The sequence below is a fragment of the Myodes glareolus genome, chromosome 27 (genome assembly GCF_982192425.1).
Source record: "Myodes glareolus chromosome 27, mMyoGla1.1, whole genome shotgun sequence".
Taxonomy (NCBI): Eukaryota; Metazoa; Chordata; class Mammalia; order Rodentia; family Cricetidae; genus Myodes; species Myodes glareolus.
In genome coordinates this window covers 34,903,431-34,916,856 of record NC_142052.1, presented here as the reverse complement: position 1 = coordinate 34,916,856, position 13,426 = coordinate 34,903,431, and the positions used below count along the sequence as shown (strand labels likewise).

Below are 13,426 nucleotides of genomic sequence, written 5' to 3'. Positions count from 1 at the left end.
GTGCGGCTGTTTCGCTCTCTGATCTCCAGGCAGGCTTTAGTTATTAAAATACAAATAATATACCACTGCAGAACACAGGTTTGTGCCCAGCATCCACGCTGTAGCTGACGACTGTCTGCAACTCCAGTTCCAGGGGAGTCAACACCCCTCCACGGGTGTGCAGGCAAAACACCAAAGCACATACAATAATATCAAATTCTAGAGATCTCTCCTGATTAACTCGGAAGTCATCTTTAGTGGAAGCCATATGGAAGGTTGTGACTGATAGCTGAGTGGAAATTGCACTGAGAGCTAATTTCTTACTTTAGAAAGATTTCTTTTAAAAGCCTCAGTGACTCAAAACAAAAGAAAGCATAGCAGATCTCAAAGGAGAGAAAGTAAAGCACGCAGGCTGGTGGCCCCTAAAATCCAAGGTCAGTGCAATCCTATTATCCTCCATTACTGTCTCAGAACAGCTCCATGCTTGACGATGTTTCCATTCTGTGTGGCGCTGATCCTGCAATGAACCGAGTCATGCTCCGCATCCGTGTGACCGGAAATGGAATTCAAATTTCCCCTATTTTGCAGTATGAAATTTAAAACCATGAAAGTATATTGATGATGAAATAGATTCATTTTGAACACTTGAAGCTCTTAAAATATATGGAGGATATAAAAAAGCTGAATTAAGAGATTTATTATCTTTCATAAATTAAAGGTAAGTACAGCAATTGATGAACTTAAGAGTCACGAATTAAGAAATAGCTTCCTTTCTAAACAAAACCAAACAAATTAGTATGCATTGTATTTTATTAAAGGTGCTATAGAATTTTAAGGGGTAAAGGTTGTAAAGTTCCCCTACTTCAGCCTCCTTTGGATGTTTAAAATGTATTTAAATACCCCGCAGAATGCAAGTATTCGGGTAATTTGGGCTTCCATTAGTTTCTTTGTAAATCGGTAGTATTGAGCTCTGGACGCAATGCCAGGCAGAATGCAAGCAAATGGAATGGTTAGACTCTTAGGACTGACTACAGAAGCTTGTGGCCGGCAGGGAAAGTTATTCTGTTACAGTGTTTGGGGGAAGTAGACAGGATCTTAGGAGTCAGCTAATCCCCCTAGCTAAGGAAATAAATGTACAGCATACACCACTAATCTGCGGGACGGAACACACCATTCTAGGTAGTTGTGATGGCAAAGGTGTAACTCAACAAATCTGGTCTCTGAGATTTGTTCAAACATCTTTCCCTTGCCCTTCGGCCTTAGGCCTCTTGTGCCTCACTGCTCCAAGTTGCTCCTCTTAGATGGATTTGCTGAAGTTAGCATCCTCTACCCATTTTTCCGGTTGGGTCTCTGAGCTGTCTCCATCAGGAGGTTGACACCCCCAGGAGAGGATGCAGCTCCCAGTTAGGAGCTCCGTGTACGGGCAGGGAGAAATTCTGCTTCTCTCCTTGACAAAAGGTTTCTCTCCTTGACTCAGCAGTCAAAATAAAGCCCCTCTTCTGCTTCATAAAAGGAACAAAGAAATAAGAAGAAAGACTTTTATGAAGCAAGTGGGCAAGAGTTGGGGGGAGGAGGGGAGGGGCAGGGATAGACAAAGGTACCTGTGTGCTTAGAAGAAGCTGCCTGAATAGGGCATGGCTGTCATGGAAGAGGGAAAATCAAAGTACCGAGTACAGCGCTCCTATGGCCAAGACTGCAGAAAAGACTAAATCCCGCTAACACCAGTTTCTTCTGAGAGAGCAGCAGGAAGGTGCTCCTGGCCTGGGCAGAGATTGGGTGAAACCAAGATAGCAAATAACCCCGGGTGACTAGATTAACCGGAGAACCGCAGAGAGAGGGGTCTCTGTTTTTACTGGATCGTATCAGCTATAAGCATGTAAGGAGCAAGCAATGAGACTTGAGAGGCAACTCAGTCACTAAGGTCCCTGCTTGTGAAAGCAGGAAGTCTGAGTTCAGAGCCCTGGCAACACACATATGTACCCCCACGCTGGGAAAGCGGAAGCAGGACAGACCCCTGGAAAGGCCGGCCAGCCTAGTGGGCGCCCAATTCAAGGAGAGACCTTATCTCAAATACTAAGACAGAGAGTGATGCTTACCTCTGACCTGTGCATGCGTATACACACAGCAAAGGGGGTTCAGTCCTAGTCAGACGCATCTGTGTTGCCTGAACATCCAAGCAGCTACCAAAACACTAAGTGATCACGCTGATGAGTCAGGTTAGCTGTCGCAACAAATTGGGAGGCAACATATTCTACATAGACCTGAGCTACTAAAAAGGGTCACCGAGGGTGGCTCTAGTCCCATATCATTGCAGTTACAGTTTTAGAGTTTGTACTGACCCAAGCTTAGCTGATAAATATATATGTCACTAATACGCGAGAGTCAGTGCATGTGTGTATATTTATGTGGGATGGTGTGTTTGTGTGTGGTATATGTGTGTATGTGGTGTATATGTGTATGTGGTGTGTGTGTGGTATATATGTGTATGTGTGTATGTGGTGTATATGTGTATGTGGTGTGTGTGGTATATATGTGTATGTGTGTATGTGGTGTGTATGCATGTGTGTGGTATATGTGTGTATGTGGTGTGTGTGTGTATGTGTGTGGTATATGTGTGGATATGTGTGGTATATGTGTGGATATGTGTGTGTGGTATATGTGTGTGTATATGTGGTGTGTGTGTGTATGTGTGTGGTATATGTGTGGATGTGTGTGTGTGGTATATGTGTGTGTGTATGTGGTGTGTGTGTGTATGTGTGTGGTATATGTGTGGATATGTGTGTGTGGTGTCTATGTGTATGTGGTGTGTATGTGTGTATATGTGTGGTATTTGTGGATGTGTGTGTGTGGTATATGTGTGGATAGTGTGTGTGTGTGGTGTATATGTGTTGTGTGTGTGTGTTGAGATAGGGTCTCACTGTAGCGCTAGCTGACCTGGAACTCACCATGTCGACCTAGTTGGTCTCCAGCTTGTGTTGACCTCCTGTCCTTGCTTTTTGAGTGCTAGGACGCTGACCGTCCTGTCCTTGCCTCCTGAGTGCCGGGACTGGAGTGGGCACCACCACGCCTGGCCCAGTAGTAAAAACATTAAGGATTCTGATTTTGTCATTTCCTGTGTATTGCTATATTTTTTCTCTCTGCTATAGCGAAATCTCCAAGAGTGGCAAATAAGTTCCTTAAGAAATATATCACAGGTACCCTGGGCAGCTTGGGGACTTTCAGTGACTCAATAGAAGGGCAATATGGCAAGATGAACTGCTTCAAAGTGTCCATAAGATCCGATCCAACATATTGCCTTCTAGAATATTATTCCAACTTTATAAATATTTAAGAATAGGATATTTACCACCACATTATAAAATGGGAACACAAAAGCATTCAAAACACTGAGCTGGTTAAATCAGTTATAGCGCTAATTATACTTGAATATAACTATTCAATTAACATGCACTATTATTCTGTCGAATGCTCAGAATGTATCGCTCAAGGTAAAAGTGGAACAGCAAAATAACAAATGATCTCCCTACCCCCAAAACATGGTAGGATGTGCTAGCTGGTTTATGTCAATTTGACACAAGCAAGAGTTATCAGAGTGGAGGGAGCGTCTGTTGAGAAAACGCCTCCGTAAGATCGGGCTGAAGGCAAGGCTGTGGGGTATTTCCTTAATTAGTGATTGATGGGGGAGGGCCCAGCTCACTATAGGTGATGTCATTCCTGGGCTGGTGGTCCTAGGTTCTATAAGAAAGCAGGCTGTGTAAGCCAGGAGGAACAAGCCAGTAGGCAGTACCCCTCCATGGCCTCTGCATCAGTTCCTGCCTCCGGGTTCCAGTTCATTTCGAATTCCTGTCTTGACTTCCTTCCCTCTGCAGACCATGATTGAGGAGATGTAAGCCAAACAAACCCTTCCTTCCCCAGCTTACTTTTCGTTGCGGTGTTTCTTCACGGCGATTGTAGCCCTGACTAGGACAGCAGGAATTTACCAAATGTTAGGAACTCTAGTCCGTGTGACAGCATCATAAACCATGTGTTTTCCTCTTAGGGGTTCTCTCCATTTTCCAATGTCTTAACAATAAACATTCATTAATTTGAAAAGCAAGGAAAATTTTAAATTACGCTCCAGCTTCAAAAGTTAACAGTGACAAAGAAAGATTGTTTATATCCATGAGCTGTTGGAGGGAGTGAGGAAAGTCAGGAGTTTCTCCAACAAGTGTGTATCGAGCACTTAGTAGGTACACATGTGTATTGAGCACTTAGTAGGTACAAATGCATATTGAGCACTTAGTAGGTATAAATGTATATTGAGCACTTAGTAGGTATAAATGTATATTGAACACTTAGTGGGTATAAATGTATATTGAGCACTTAGTAGGTACACACGTATATTGAACACTTAGTAGGTACACACGTATATTGAACACTTAGTAGGTACAGGTGTATACTGAGCACTTAGTAGGTACAAATGTGTATTGAGTGCTTGTAGGTAATCAGTTCCACAGACTATTTTAAAAGTCTACCCCTCCACGTTCTCTCTCTCTTTCTCTCTCTCTTTCATACACACACACACACACACACACACAGTGGCTACTTGCCTGAATGGCTTTAATCTGAAGCCATAAGCAGTCTTTGTTTAGGACTGATCATTCACGATGTCTCTGAGCATAGCTCCAAACTCTCCTGGCTTTTGTGTTTCTCAGAGACATTAACTGAGCAAGAGGAGTGACCTCTGGGCAGACCGAGTGGCCGTTTACCTGCAGAAAGACAGACAATCCCGTCAGTCATGCTCCCCACAGGACCTACCCACAGGTCACCATGGTTCTCTGGGGAACACCGGAGAGCCACTCCCTTTGAGCCTGTAGCATCACTCTCAGCAATTCTTCCATTTTATGTCAACCTTTGAAAGGACCGAGCAAATGCCATGACAGGCTCTTCAGTCTTCCCTCCGAGATCAGGCCTCCATGTCAGTTTCCTGAGACTGAATGAGCAGCTTCTGAGGAAAAGCCACGAACAAAGAACCATCCATCTCCAATATCCCCAACAGCAAGGAAGAGGCCTGGTTGATGCAGGGCTAGGCCAGGCCAGGCCTGAGTTGCCAGTCTCCACGGCAGATCGAGGACAGGGTTTGGGACTTGCACAGGCCTGTCCCAAAATGGCAGCGTGTAGCCCTGACTAACCCCCTGATCAGCCCTAGCCAATTACAGTGTACTAATATGATTTCCACTTGCTTAAGTGAATCATGTCTGTATGACCTAACTTCCTTAGATACTCCCATCAGTAAGGCTTTAAAGAAGACTCCACCTCCCTCTTGGGGTTGTTGCCATCTTGCTTTTGTGTAGGATGGTCGGACCCAGTTTGCTGGAATAACAATAAGAAGAAGAATAAGAAGAATGGGAAGGAGGAGGAGGAGGAGGAGGAGAAGGAGAAGGAGAAGAAGAAGAAGAAGAAGAAGAAGAAGAAGAAGAAGAAGAAGAAGAAGAAGAAGAAAAGAAGAAAAAGAAGAAAAAGAAGAAGAAAAAGAAGAAGAAAAAGAAGAAGAAGACTCTGCTTTTGCATTGGATCTACCTCTTGTGGTCTTTGGGGGTCCTGACTCCATGCACAACACCATCTCTTACAAATGCCTGCTCTGAGCGAGGTGCGGTGGCCAACGCCTTTAATCCCAGCACTCGGGAGATAGAGGCAGGTGGATCTCTGTGAGGGCCGGTCTACAGAGCGAGTTTCAGGACAGCCAAGACTACATATCTTGAAAAAAAAAAAAAACAAAACCAACTCTGGTCCAAGCCTTATTGGTAGTATTAAGCTACTACCCCACGCTCACCAGCCATGAGCTTCAAACATGTGCTGTAGAAGAATGTGAATCTACTAGTGGCTGGTGCATTTAGGTGTTGATGCTACATTTCCCGACTTCAGTCTGTTTCTGTTGTTTTCCTCGTGTTGCCCCTCCAGCCTCAAGGTCTACCCAACAGCAGATTTCCCTTGGCGTCAGGACGGAGGGTGCTGCGAAGTTTCCCGTGGCAGGCTGCCCAGACGCTTCTGACCCTGATGCTAGGAACGCCAGGCACTGCACAAGGTCCTCTGTATGTGCCTTGTCAACCCACACTCCTCCTCACACATACTGTGGATGAGTAGGAGTTCTGATGTTAGGATCAAGAAACAGGCCTGCCGCTGGCTGACGAGGTGGCGCTTCTTAGGCAAGAAGGGGAATTCAGACAAGCAGAAGCACGTGAGGACCGTCAGGGCGGCATGGAAGCCGTGAGAATACCCCAGGCTTCCCACACAGCTCAGGAGTCCGCAAGGGAGTGTCCTCTCTGGGCAAGGAGGGGCGGATAGAACTGCCAGAACATTCCCCCTGGTCTTTGCTCTGCTGGGCTCTGGCCGTGATCTGGGCAGCATCCCCATACTCCCCGCCTCCGCCCCGCCCCGCCCCGCCCCGCCCCATTCTGCACCGCATCAAGCCCTTCACTGCCTTCCACTCCTGCGCCTGGCGCGCTCCTGATATCCCAAGTTTGTTTCCTAACAAGGGAGAGCCTGATCAGATCTAAACATACCTGGAGGGGTTCAGGTTGTCGTGTGCTGTCTTCCAAAGAAGTTTCCTCCCGGGGATTATTCACTTGGTCAGTATTTGACCATCAACCAAGGGACACACGAAACCTGTGTAAGAGAACTAAAAAACCACCAAACAAAGCCTTCTGTAATCCCCGGTCTACAAAGGGGAACAGACGCGCAAATAAACAGTTGCCTTTATCAACGAGCGATGGTTCTGACTCGGGTGTGGGAGAGGGCGGAATGTCATCCAAGCCTCATAGGAGGGTCACAGGCTTGAAGATGCAGAAAGTGTCCCCCCGTTCCCCAGAAGCTACGGGATCAAAGGCAGGGAAGGACGGAAGCAGTCAGTTAGGGAGGTAACTGCCAAACGAAATGAGCCTTGCTCTGAAGGACTTAAGATGCAAAGATGGTAGAAGATGAGGTTGCCAGACCAGGCTCTTCAAGGGCCTCTCTGGACTCCGGGCGGCGCAGGCTTGGTGTTGTTCTTCTCCTGGATTTTGCATGACCTTCACCAGTTCCCTTTGGGCTTTGGAAAAAGATAATTGCGGCGCTCGTGACCTAAAATATTGAATGTGGGTTGCATTCTGGAATTTTCTTAAATCTGAAAATACTTTACCCTGACAAATATCCAGTGACCGAGTCGGGGCAAGGAACGAGCCCTGCCGGTGGATATGCCGTGACACCAGGCAGCTTTCAAGATTTATTTATTTGTTTATTTTACAAATGCATCCACAGCCTGGGAGTAAGACCTCTAGAGAGTCATAGTCCCCAGGCCATGTGCTCAGGGGTCATGGACTCGCCTGTGCCCCCGTTTAGTCCTAAAGTATCTAATGTAGTATCTTCTCCCAAGTCATAATCCCTAGCAAGAAATCGGCAAATTGTGTTGGAAAGACGCCTGTCCTCTGACTACCGCATTAAGAATAGAAAGGGGAACTAGACTTGGTGTGGGAGAATTGTCTGTATTCTGTCAATCATATTTTAATAAAACGCTGATTGACCAGGCAGGCAGGATAGGCGGGAAAGCCAGACAGGAAGTAGAGGTGGAGCAAAGAGACTGGGAGTATTCTGGGAAGCAGGAAGCTCCCTCCGCAGTTCTGCCCAGACCACTGGAGAGGGAAGATGTAAGCTGCCCCACTGGAAAAGGTACTGAGCCATGTGCTAACGTAGATAAGGATAATGGGGTAACATAAGTTATAAGAGCTAATAAGTAGCCTGACCTAATGGGCCAATCAGCTTTATAACTTATAGAGATCTCTGTGTGATTGATTTTCTCTGGGACTTGCCGGCTGTGGGGTACCGGGCAGGAACAGATACCCCAACAAGCCGGCCCTCATGTTACATCGACTGGTCCTAAATGAGGAAGTTCAGAATTCCAATGTAAATTCTGTACAGCTTTTTTTTTCCCTTATAAGTGAAGAACCAAAGAAATTCCATGATGGGAGGTGGTGGCACTCACCTTTAATCCCAGCACTCGGAAGGCAGAAGCAGGCGGAACTCTGAGTTTGAGACCATGCTGGTCTACAGAGCGAGTTCCAGGATAGTCAGGGTCACACAGAGAAACCTTGTCTTGAGGAAAAACAAAACAAACAGAACAAAACAAAAAACAAAAGAAAGAAAGAAGAGAAAAATGCCATGCGATTTTTTTCAGTTGTCACAATTGTAACTTTTGTGTGAGCCAAGGGCACCCATTCAGCATCTCAGCGGATAAAGACCGGTAACTCAAAGATGGTCCGGGAGTAGGAATCCAGTGCTACCAGCCCCAGAAGGAGAAGCTTTATAGCACGCTTTGGCATACATATCTGGCACTATTTAGTCAAGTTGACTGGCTATATATATATATATGTGTGTGTGTGTGTGTGTGTGTAATTTATTTGATCCAGAAATTGCACTCAAGTGTTTAGAATCTTTAAGACGCTGCCTTTGCTTATGTCTGGGGAGCACGGACCAGAATATCCATAGCAGCACCGAGAACGGCGCTTCAAAACCAGGAGCCACTTGGATGCAACAGAAACATCATAGTTAAGTTGTGACATACCCACTGGGTGTAGTGCGCAAAGGAAGGAAACTGAAGATGGAAGAATATCTCACAGATAAAATATTGAACGAATGCAGTAAGTTGGAGAGGACGGTGCAGAATGTATTTACACTCGTGTTAAAAACTCGTGATGACCATGGCGTGAGACACTACCTTGCTGCCGTAGCCTGCAAACACACCGACAGCAAGTCACTCTACAGACCATAGAACCGAAAGGCTTGGGAACCAAAGCAAGGTATTCCAAGCTCACAATGACAATGTGTGGGTTAAAGCCCACCACAGGAGCATACTGAACAAGCCAGCGTGTTTCAGATCTTCCGTTGGCTGAATGGAAATGTGACCCCTTGGTGCTTGGTTCTGTCTCTTTCCTCTGCGCCACACCCGCCTTCCTCACTGAGGATGTGCTCACAGGATCAGAGCTGAACAAGCGTCTCCGAAGACTTGGGTTCCTACGATTAAAAGCCCCACTTGCTCTATGGTCTTTGTGGCAGGGCACTTGACTGACAGAGCCTTCCAGGCAGCCTCATGAGCAGCCATGATGATTTATGCACCCGTGCAGAGGATGTGAGGAGCCGGTAGCAGGCCAGGCAATGCTTTGTGGGAGGCATGCTTCCTGCAACCCAAGTATCTCCAGTGCTTACCAACGCTGGGTGATTCAGGCCTCCTGCATATTCCATGTGTCACAGCTGGCGGGTACCCCGGCTTCTCTTGCTCCCTTCTAATTACATTCTAATTACGTGTGACATGCCTCATTAACCCTCGAAGTCATTTATGACTTTTGTTTATGTAAGCTACTTTAATCCGCAGTTCCATTTTCTTCATTTACCGTTCTCTTATTTTCTACAGGAGAGCTGAAGTCTTCACACGTTATAAATACCTGTGAACCACGTTTGCAATAGGATAAATGTTTGGAGAGAATTTAGGAGCTGGCTAAGTGGTAGAGATGGAAAGGGGTTTGTTCCAGTTGGAGACGTCTCATTATATGGGTGCTGTAGTGTGGATGGTGAGTTTATAGGTATTTGTTACAGTAATTGTGTGTCCATTTCTTCTGACTAATTGTAAATGCTGTTTGAAACGACATAGCCCTTAGACCTTTGCATGTAATGTGCCCTTGATTATAAGGAACCAATTAATTTTAGGGTGCCCAGTTTTGTGATCTTTGTGGTATGATCCACATCAGTAAGAAAATACTCATATATGAAGATTACGTTTATCTTGGCCCCTTCCAACTGTGTCTGGTGTAACCTAAATTAGGGTTTGTTTCCTGGACAGATGAACTCTGCGGTACTTTCAACACAGACAGTGTGGTCGAACATTCGACAGGATCCTACGGATCCCATAGGAGCCGTTCCACAGTGAAGCGAGTGAGGCTGTGTGCCGGGCTCACTCTTTTCCAATCTGTCATCTGCTTGGATCTGTGAGCGTCTTGGAAGACTCTCTCTGGCTCCTCCCGAAAGATGGCACGCATCCAACATCCTCAGAAGAATTCAGGATTGTCATGTGATAGAAATTCTTGAGATTTTGTAGCTGGTGGTGACGGTTGGCCTCGAATACTGAACAAATGCACTCTGCAGACACATGGAGAGCGGCCCTAAAGGTGGCTCAATCCTTTGACCCAAGGAACCCTCAACTTGCCTAGGTTCCCCCACCATATTAAGAGCACCCTGGACAGGGCCAGTTTTCTAGGTTCCCCACCATATTAAAAGCACCTGGTGGGCAGGGCCTATTTTCCCTGGCTTGGGAAACTTCCCCTTCAGCATATAGAGAACATTAGAATTTTCGTCTCTTCGGCGGAGACAGCGGGGTCAGGTGATGCTTTTAAGTGTGTGCTGTACCATTTTGACCACAGACCAGATGGTTGGTCATAACTCTGGTTCACCACTTGATGGTAGTTCCGTGTCTTGAAAGTTCAAAGAAATCCGAATACAGGGTTGTGAGCATGCTGTGTTCTCCGAGGCCAGGGTAGAAGGGGTGGGAGCAGCGAAAGGGGAGGCTTGGTCTTTCCTGGTATTGTTTTTCTCTCTGTAAAGCCTTTTTCCCTTTTCCTCTTAGCTGGTAGCAAGATCTGCAGACCTGTCTCCACAGTCCCGGGCATCCAGCCAATACCATAATCAGCCAGGTGAGTGCCCATACCACACCCCCACACCCCCACACAATCAACCCCCTTGGTGCTCGGTGCTAGGTGTTCGGTACTCATAACTTCTGTTGAGAGAGCTGGGCAGAGCGCAGGATTCTTTGTGTGGTTTCAGGGAAGCTCCCCTCCAAGTTTGGGGTACCAGAGCCCCTGTTGGTGCAGTCACGTGGGCTCCGTGTCCTCTGGATCTCAGCTTCACTTCCTGGAAGCCAAAACGCTCTCTGGCCCTGGCTTTAAGAAGCCCATACAACAGAGGGGTCTGACCCCAGGACCCTTTCCTCTCAGCCTGGGAAACCAGAACGGAAAACAACGGAAATCCGTGGAGCAAAGGATCCAGGCCAGAGTCACGGGGCCTCCGGACAGCACCTCGGTGCTAAGGTTGACATCCAGGGCCTGGACTGGTCAGGTACAGAGCGACCAGAGACTTGGAACAGCAGGGTGCAAGGGCGAGGCTGGCCAGCTTCCCACAGTCTGCGGATCCCTCATTAGGCTGGCGCAGAGACTGAAAAATGTACGTCTCCATCTATTTCTGGCTTCTAAATGCGCGAAGGAAATAAGTCGCTTTATTATTTTATTTTTGTAAAGTTGAAGACAGAGACAGATGCCCCCTAGAGCGCGCGTATGCTCGCTCTAAAAAGTCCCGGCTCTGCTGGGGAGTCTTCGAGAGGAACGCAGCATCAAGGACAAATAGGTTGTCCCCTCTAAATCTACGGGAAGAGCACAGGCAATGGTAGGAATTGTTAGCACTTCCACATGGAGATGTGGGAAATAAAACCAGGGAAGATGTCCAAAAACGGAACTTAAGTAAAAAAAAAAATTTTAAGAAAAAACAATGACGTCTCGGTATAACATGGAGGTCAGGATGTGTTAAATGCAAAATGAGAATAGATATAAATAGCCTTTTTAAATTCAGTTAAGAAATACATGAGTACTTCGAGAAGTTCTCCCATCAGAGGTCTGTGGAAATCTTGCAGCTTAATGCCTGTTTGTGGATGTCCAACGAGAGTAAATTAAAAATTGAAGAAATCTGGGAAAACAAAAAGATGGTACCAACACACCAACTGTATTCCTGAGTGGGGTTGTTATGATAAATTTAACTTCAGCTATAGAACCAGACAAAGACAATTTTACAAAGCAAAATACCATGACATTCATTTGCTGAAAAAAATATTTCTGGGCACACAATATGTGCCGGTTACTGCGTTAGTCCCCGGAAGCACATTCCAGGTGAGGAAAAATGGATTCTGCGGCTGCATAGTGTCCCTGCCGGAGGTCTGAGCTGAGCAGGGAAAATCAAATCACATATAAAAGGTGGGACTGCCAAATAGATCTATTGTGTGTATGTGGTGTGTGTGTGTATGTGTGTGTGTGTGGTATGTGCACGTGTGTATGCATGTCTGCATGTATGCCCCATTGTGTGTATGTGGTGTGTGTGTGTGGTCTGTGGTATGTGCACGTGTGTATGTGGTGTGTGTGTGTGTGTGGTATGTGCACGTGTGTATGCATGTCTGCATGTATGTCCCATTGTGTGTATGTGGTGTGTGTGTGTGTATGTGTGTGTGTGTGTGGTATGTGCATGTGTGTATGCATGTCTGCATGTATGTAAGCACACACGGGTATGCATGCCCATGCATGCATGTGTGTACATGTGTGTATGGGTACCTATGCATGTGTGTGTACAGGTGGGTATGGGTGCACAGCGTGTGTGTATACAGGTGGGTATGGGTGCACAGCGTGTGTCTGTGCACAGGTGGGTATGGGTGCCCATGCATGTACGTGTACAGGTGGATCCTCAAAGTTGGTGTCAGGAACCACCCCTCATCACTCTGCCACCATTTGTTGAGGGGTGCTATGGAAACCTGACCTCCCTGATGTGGCAAGACAGCTCACTCTGGGGCCCCCATCTCTACCTGCTTAGCATTTCTGTGGGTTCTGGGTGTCGCATCTCCAGTCCTCATGCTGGGTCAGCAAGTGCTTTCACCACTAAACTCTCTCTCTAGCCTTGACCACCTGTTCCCTGTGTACACATTAGGATCATGTGTGTGTGCCTGTGCTTGTGGGCGGTCAGAGGCCAGAGGTCAACCTGAAGCACCCTTCTGTAGGAATCATCTAACTGCCTTTGGAGATTGGCTCCCTCACTGGCCGAACCTTGCCACGTAGGCTAGGCTGACTGGCCATCAAGCCCCTGTATTGCTGGGATCATAAATACAAGCTACTGTCTTTCTACTTGTATTTCTGAGTATCTAATCCAGGCTTCGTGCTTGTGTGGCAACTGAGTTCTCACCAGTTCCTGAACATTTATTTCAGATGAAAGAAACCGGACCTGCACTATTACATAAACAAACCAGTTTTTCCTTTGGCCTCTGGTTTTACTCTCTGGAAAAGCTAATACTTTCTTACTGTAAGGCCCTTCCTGATTCTCAAGCCGTATGGCATAGTGCATGCAGACAGGAATCCATGGCAAAATAAATTTTGGAAATCTCAGAAATCCATCTCAGTGTCCCTGTGCTTTTCTGGAAACGAAGCAGGAAACCAAGTACAATTTTTTTTTTCTTTTTCAAAAGCTGAGGTTCAATTTTCAGTGTCTAATCCAGTTTTCTCAGGAAGTGTTAGCCACGCGTTTCCTATCACCATCTGAAACAGTTGTGTTCTGTGGTGCGGCCATCTGTGTGGGCTACGGCAGACACACTGGGAAACCCCGTGATAACGGGAGTTCGGTTAATATCTGCCAGAGAGGT

The 13,426-nt window shown here is 46.5% G+C and overlaps 1 long non-coding RNA gene across 2 annotated transcripts; it reads left to right on the top strand.

Moving 5' to 3' along the window:
* Positions 1-7,575: 7,575 nt before the first annotated feature.
* Positions 7,576-13,139, top strand: LOC125414148 (uncharacterized). 2 transcript variants are annotated; one of them, XR_015736853.1, is made up of 5 exons: positions 7,576-7,662; positions 9,401-9,557; positions 9,827-10,151; positions 10,607-10,673; positions 10,974-13,139. It is a non-coding gene; the product is annotated as an uncharacterized LOC125414148 (long non-coding RNA). The 2 variants fall into 2 exon arrangements; XR_015736852.1 differs by having other exon boundaries at positions 10,804-13,139.
* Positions 13,140-13,426: the final 287 nt, after the last annotated feature.